Genomic DNA, 7536 nt, shown 5'->3' on the forward strand with positions numbered 1-7536 from the left:
TAAGTCCTATTAAACCATGACACAAAAGCCTCATGCTGACTTTTGCAGAAATTACTCTGCTGTGTTACCTCTCATTCTATATTACCAAGTTATGCAGGTACACATTGAATATTTGTGTTGGTTTTGCACGGCCTGGTTTTTGGTAGCAGGTTGGGCCACAGAGGTGGCTTCTGTGAGAAGCTGCCAGAAGCTTCCACCATGTCTGGCAGATTCAATCCCTGATGACTCTGAAGATGGATATGCTGCTGGCCAAAACTGGGACAATTAGAGATGTTTGTAATACCTTATTACATATTTAAGAAAAAAATATATAACATATTTAAGAAAAAAATCAAAACAAGGTGGGTAGTTTTTGCTAGCCAGAGAAGAAGAGGAGGTGAGAACATGCAAGGGAAACAACATGGACACACCAAGGTCAGAGCAGAAGGAGAGGGAGGAGGTGCTCCAGGCACTGGAGCTGAGATTCCTCTGCAGGCCATGGTGAGACCATGGTAAAGCAGCTGGGCCCCTGCAGCCCATGGGGATCCACAGGGCAGGCAGAAAATAGCAAATAGCATACAACATCTAAATGTAAAAGCTGTAAATATAGGAATATTTTCCTAACTTCTCTCTTCTTTGGCAAACATACATGAGAAGGAGAGGGTGTAACTAAGAAAAAAGTAATTTGTAAATATGAAGCCTTCACTGTTTTCAAGCAATCACCACTTCCTTGTGAAAACTGGGCAGATTAGCAAAAGTGTTTTTATGTAACATCCTAGTAATCTCCTAGGAATTTAGGATGTTAGCAAAAACACTCTGTCTCCCTTAGAAAACAGTTATAATTGAAATGGCATTGGTTTTGTGGAATTCAAGGCCAAACGTTTATTAAAAATCTTAATAATGTTCAGGGTCTCACTGGATGGTTAATTTTCTTTATAGCAGTCCATAAAGAGCTGTTTTAGATTTGTGACCAAAACAGTGTTGTTGGCACATCAGTGTTTTGGCTGCTGTTGAACAGCACTTGCACAGTGTCAAGGCTCTCTTTCCAGCTGCATCACCAATGGCCAGTAGGATGGGGATGGGCAAAAGGTTGCAAAGGAACACAGCTGGGACAGCTCTCTCCAGATGGCCAGAGAGGCCATATAATGTCATATTCAGCAATAAAATTTGGTGGGAGTTTTTCCAAAGTAGCCTTTGCTCAGAGACTGAGCATCAGTCAGCTGGTAGCAAGTAATTGCTTTTCTATCATTTGCTTTTTTCCCCCTCTCTTCCCCCTTCTCCTATTAATCTATCTCTACTGTTTTACAAATTTTCTTATTTCTGTTTTCTGATTCTCTCCCTCATCCTACTAAGGAGGGGCTTATCTGCCATCTGGAGTAAGCCCTCTACACTTAGCTAAAAGAGTTCTGTACTTCTAGCTTCACTGTTTAATTGTTTGGGATTCTTAGCCTCTGAATAAATCATGATAAAGCTGTCAGCAAGGACAGACTTAGAAGACCTGGTCTCCTAAGCAGCCTACCTGACAAAAACCTAGATTATTGCTTCACTGAAATTTCCCACGAATTAAGGTATTTTTCATCAAGGAAAACTATTTTGTTGGAAGTTTTGCTGACCTGTTATAATGTGGACTAGATTTTTCTTTTCCATGCATTCACAGACCTCCTAGGTAGGAAATGAAAGGAGTTGAAAACAGACACAGTTGGGGACCTAATTACAACATAATTACAGACCTGTCCATGTTGATATTTTGGGATACCTTAGAATGAACACAACATAGTTATCTCTACCTTACTGGAATTTTATGTCAACTGGACTTTAATGTCATTCCCTCAGAATATTTTATCTGGCTTTATGGCCAATAAAATTCTGATCCTATTTCCATCCCACCCACACCAGATAAGAAAGCATATGCAGTGATGTCCTGTGGTCTGACTTTTCCCCTTCCACCCATTTCTGGATATGTTCCTCTAACAAAGGAGACATTACATATTATGCCTCCTCATGAATCACATGCAGTAACAATTAATGGAGTTAATTTTTAAACAGAAATGTACATGAGAATATGCATTCATTACTAATGAGTGTGACAACAGATGCATGTTTAAGATGATTGAGTGGAATTGAAATATATATATCCAAAGCTGAGGTCAGGAGTAAAACCAAAAGATTTCATAGACAGAGAAGTATCCAGCTATCTACAAAAGTACAAATGGAGTTTCCATAAAGATTTTTATTTTGCCACAGAACTCGAAACCAGAGAGGTTTGGCTGAGTGGCAACTACAAAAAACTTTATAGTTTTTTCTAGCCCTTCAGCTATTTCTAGTTTCACTCCTAAGCCAATTTTTTTTTTGCATGTATAAGATAGGTGAAAATATTTTGTACAACTTTGCCTTTTCTTACATCTATATGTTTGTGTGCTTTTGCCTCACATTTAGGTAAAAGATATTCTTAGACTCATGAAACAGATTAACAACTTGGCTTGTCCATCAATATTTCTAAGGTTATATTTGCTGCAAAATTCAAATTAAGCCTATCATGTCCTTGAAGGACACAACAGAAGAAAAGTTTTCTTTTTAAAGGACCCTGTAAAATGAAGAGGCAAAGATCACTAAAACATATAGAATCTGTTTATAAAGGCACCAGAAACAAGCAAAATTTTCTCCCCAGTAAATTCAGTTGCTGGTGGCATTGTCATAACGACAAGCAGTGACTAGGAGATGCACTTCCTTTTGAGTAATAAGAGCTGAATGGTAAGATAAGCTGTGAAGGAACACATTGCTACATTCAGCAAGCAGGCTTGCCCATTTTTTGAGCCCTGTGTTACAATCCTCCATCAGCACACTGTTTTTCATCAGTCCTGGAAATAAACTGCCCCTTAATCTGATTGTACTCTCATGGCCAAAAAACTGAAAACACATACCCTGGAGCAACATTCTGAATTTGAATTGGTTAAGAAAACAAGCCAGTTTCAAAGCCATCATTACTGTCTAAAGATCATCATTAAAGTTGTTTTAAAAATTGCATCCTTCACAAATAGCTACTTGTACTCCAAATCCTCACGGCATTCTTCATCCTTCCTCCATTTCTATTTAGTCCTATTTGGAATGAACTTTTGAGATATGTGAAAAGTTGTCAGAGAATGTGATTTTATTCTTTTAAGAATAAGGTTTTCAAGTAGTTAAATACTGATCTCTATGCAAACAAACAATAATATCTAATGAATGGTTTTCACATCTACCAAGTATGCAGAATTTTATTAAATTCATTTCCAATTACAGTAATTATGGTTTTGCTTTATAGGGAAAGGATATAATTGCATGGGGTTACCTCCATGTTCAGTTATTGCTGTTAGTTGCATCTAGTTTAGAAAGTCACACAAAATTAGAGTGATTCCTACACATATAATAAAAGAAGTCTTGTCTGAAAATCTTATCTTTAAGCTGAGTCACAAGATTTTAAAAAAAAAGTCTTACATATTTCATGCAAGATTTTTATTTAATATTCTTACTGGTCTGCAAGATTCTTTCAAATATCCCATTCCTTAAATGGTGGTAGTACTTAACTCCATAATTGTTTATGGTGAAATAATCTAAATACTCTGTGTGTGTGTGTGTGTGTGAAACCTGTTGATACTCTTCCAAATTTGTAGCAGCTCTTAAAGAGCTTGGGAATTCTCTGGGAGATAGCACATAGAAGGGAGAAAGAAATTTTTCATGGCAGGATGTTGCTGCAGCTCTGTACACATGATTTACATGAATTGGAATGTTTGTAATCAAAATGTTTTTTCTTACATTGTTGTAGAATTCTGGCCTAAAGCACTCTATGTACTTGGGAAAACATGACAGAATTGTCCTCATGATATTTTGTTAGCAAATACTTCTAGAGACAACCTTTCTGACAAAGGTTTTTTATCTCCTACACTTTTATAGAAAAATATACCCAACAGAAAAACATTTTAAAAGGAAAAAAGCTATCTTACCAATAGGAAAAATGTAGCTTTTATTTCATTAATGTACTGCTATGAGAAATGGAAGTTATCCAGGTTTTTCGGTTTCTATTGTTTTGTTATGTTTTTCTGAAGCATATGCTTGAGAAACCTGTGATAGAAGAGCTTTTAAAGAAATAAACAGATGTTTTTATTTTCTAGTGCAAATGAGTCTCAGTGGCTTACAGCTATCTCATCTAAGTTTTCTTGAATGTTTATTCAGTAAGCTTTTATAGAACTCTTTTTTTTTACTGGAAACTGCCTTCAGCCAGTACTGAAATGACAACGAGCACGCACACAGGCACGCATCCCTCCCAGCCCTGCAGGGTTATGGCGCGGGACGTCCCCACTGACAGCCACGGTGCCAAATGGTTGTGCTGCAGAGAGCAAGGTGAACACACAGCCAAGGTCAGCAAGCACGTCTTCGTGCTGAACTGCTGACAAAACGTGCTGCTCCCAAGCAGCTGAGAAATGTTTTTCTACACAGTTTTGATGCTATCTATTAATCCCTTGACCACACCAGATCCCATGGACTACAGTTAAAAAGAATTCATGAGAAGGTAAAACAATATATTCTATGTACATATATATTAGTGAGGACCAGTAAAACTTACCTAGAGATTTATAATCAGCTTATTTAAGTAAAAGCACTTTGCAGATATAGTCTAGTACCTCATTGTCTTTCATGAAGATCTGCTTAGACAGTTAGAGCTCTTCTTCAACATTTAAGGCAAATCAAATTTATATACATTGTTAAAACTATAATGAACTTACACTTTTACATTTAGCTCACAGAAAACCATAAGCAATTCTTTGTTTTCATTGAAAGATGTGAATTTTTCCATAGAATGAGACACAAGGTCTCATACAGGAAACTTGATTATTGCATTTACACATAGCAATGTTTTCCAAAATTTTAAGTCACTACTGTGCCCTATTAGACTGGCAATATTTTGTTAAATACATTTTATTTTTACTTAGATAAATTTTCACAGATTGGAAAAGTAGTCTTAGTATTTACTGCACAGAGAATACATCCAATGTGAAATCACAGCTGAAAGAAAAAGACTCTGGATAAACAGGCTTAATGCTTTTGTTCCAGTAGCAATGCAACTGCAGTGTGTGAAATTTTGAATATTTTTGTAGAAACCTAGAAGTTTTTGTTGAACATTAGTAAGATTGCTTCACAACAACTGACAATGCTTTACTTGAGCTACTGTAAGGTCCAGAAATAAATGAAGAAAATACTGAAGATGCTGAATTTTTGAAATCTAACAAATAAACCCAGTTGAATCATTCAAAATGAACTCTCTTTAGTAAAAGGAAGATGAGGTTAGGGGACATCTAAACAAACTGGACATAAATTTTTGGGACTGTGTGGAAGGCAGCTAGATGTGCTGAGGGAGTTGACCAATGTCTCAATTATCTTTGAAATGTCATGGCCCTCAGGAGAGGTTCTTGAGGTTGGGAAGAAATCAAATATCTCTCCTGCCTCTAAGAAGTACAGAGAGGAGGATCCAGAAGCTGTAGGCTGATCAGCCTCATCTTGATTCTCGGGAAGGTGGTGAAGCCAGCCATCCTGGTAAACATTTCCAAAAACAGTAAGAAAAAGAAGGAGGCTGGACACAGGCAGCAAGGATTTTCCCAGCAGTTTTTCTCGAGCAACCTGAGGAACTAAAGTCCCAGAACTTCAGTGAGTGATGAATTTCCTTTTGTCGTTACTGAAGTATGGGCGTGTCTAAGAGTATTTTCTGCCTGGAGTGGTTTTTGCCTTGATGCAGCACTTTGGATTTCAATAATAAAGTAGCGCTCACTCAAGCTTAAGTTCGCTCAGAGTGAACCTAACAAAGTAATGACTATAAAATTGTTCCCATCTAGTCTGATCTAATTTGAGAATAAATGTCACAATACACTGCCAATTAAAGGAGGAAGAAAACTCAGGCAGAGCCTGAGTTACTCATATTCCCAGAATGCTGAGTGTCAACAGGTAAAATTTGGCCTAGGAGCTTAAGGCAGTGTCTTTCTTGGTTATTCCTTTGTCTTTGTTAGTGGCTTATGAGCAGTACCAGAAGGGACATTCAGAGCTTTTAAAATAGCTATTTATAAAGGCATTTCTGTATTGTTTTCTTCAAAAAAATTTTTAAATGTGTGTCAAAAGCCCAAAGATTTGACAGTACGGGAGAATGAGTGGCTTTGTTCAAAGAGATTAAGCCAAAGTACTTGACAAAATGAGTTAAAATTGTTCTTTTTCACCATAATATACCCGATTTAGGAAAAAAGCACAATGCAGATGAAAGTACACAAGGCAGTTTTACATCAGCACACCAGTGTGTGTATTCAAAAGTTTATACTCTTTTACAAACTGGATTTTGTCATACCAATCAGATAAGGATTTGAATGTGCAACAAATATTTTCTAAGACATAAAAAGTGAAAATGGCCAAGAACTTGGTTATGCCAGAGTTGAGCTGTGTATTTGGTAGCAGCACTGAAAACTGTGAAAATTATGGCTCTTTTCTCTGTTCAGCAGAATTTCCCCTTCTGGTGATGTTGATACAATTAAAGTTGAGTGGTGTCACTAAAAGAAGTTTAATCCTTTTGCAGCATTGCAGTCATATGGTAAATTTTTATAGCTATAACTACTCCTTCTTTATCTCTTATCCCAGTAGGGCATGGCTGACATACTACAATATTGCACAGCAGGACTATCTCTTTTCACAAAACATTTCACTGAAGCTTTTGCGCTATCTCCTACTAATCAGATTTCTCACCAAGGTGCCCACCCACCCAAATCGAGTGTGGTCAGTGGAGCTGGCAGGTTACCACTTTCCAAACAGTTTAATGAATATCTACCCATTTATGTTTGCTTAAGAAAAAACAGCAGGGTGGCTTCATAGGGTGGGATTATTGCCTCTGCATCCTGATGTTCTTGACTATAAATTTAATTCCTGCTTGTGCAATGAATTGGTAATTGTAATCTGAGATAGTATATTTGATCTTGCTGCTCCTGGCAATGGAATCCCATTGAGTCAACCATTCCAAAATCATGTGCAGAGGTTTCTTATAAATCTAAATGTTGCCTGGTATAAAATAGCCTATCTATCTGCAGAGCAACAGCTGGCATGCTGAGGATATATTCATTCTCACCCTTCTGCATTGCCTCAAGCAGATAGTTCTGTACACTGGAAGAACTGAAAATGACATTAAAAATATTATTTGTAGAGATGGTACTTGTTTCCACAGATGTTTTCAGTCCTTTTTTCTTGTTCATAGCATTCTGCACTTTTCTTCTTGTTCTTGTTCCTCCAGTAATACCCATTTTAAAACTTTCATAAACAATGTTTGTTGCAGAATCTTCCGTGTAGAACTGTAATTTCCTTTATAACTGTTCCAGGATAGATCATTAGTTACTTCTTCAGCATATTATCAGATGGCTCTCCTATCAGAAGTATTAAGAAATTAAACCAAAAGCATATGAAAAATGAATAGTAGATAACTTGGATAGGTTCTGAAATATCAATTATTTTGCTGTCTGGTTTATGCCTTGCACAGTACAAGGCAGGGCAGAATTC

The sequence above is a fragment of the Zosterops lateralis genome (genome assembly GCF_965231275.1).
Source record: "Zosterops lateralis genome assembly, chromosome: 1".
Lineage (NCBI taxonomy): Eukaryota > Metazoa > Chordata > Aves > Passeriformes > Zosteropidae > Zosterops > Zosterops lateralis.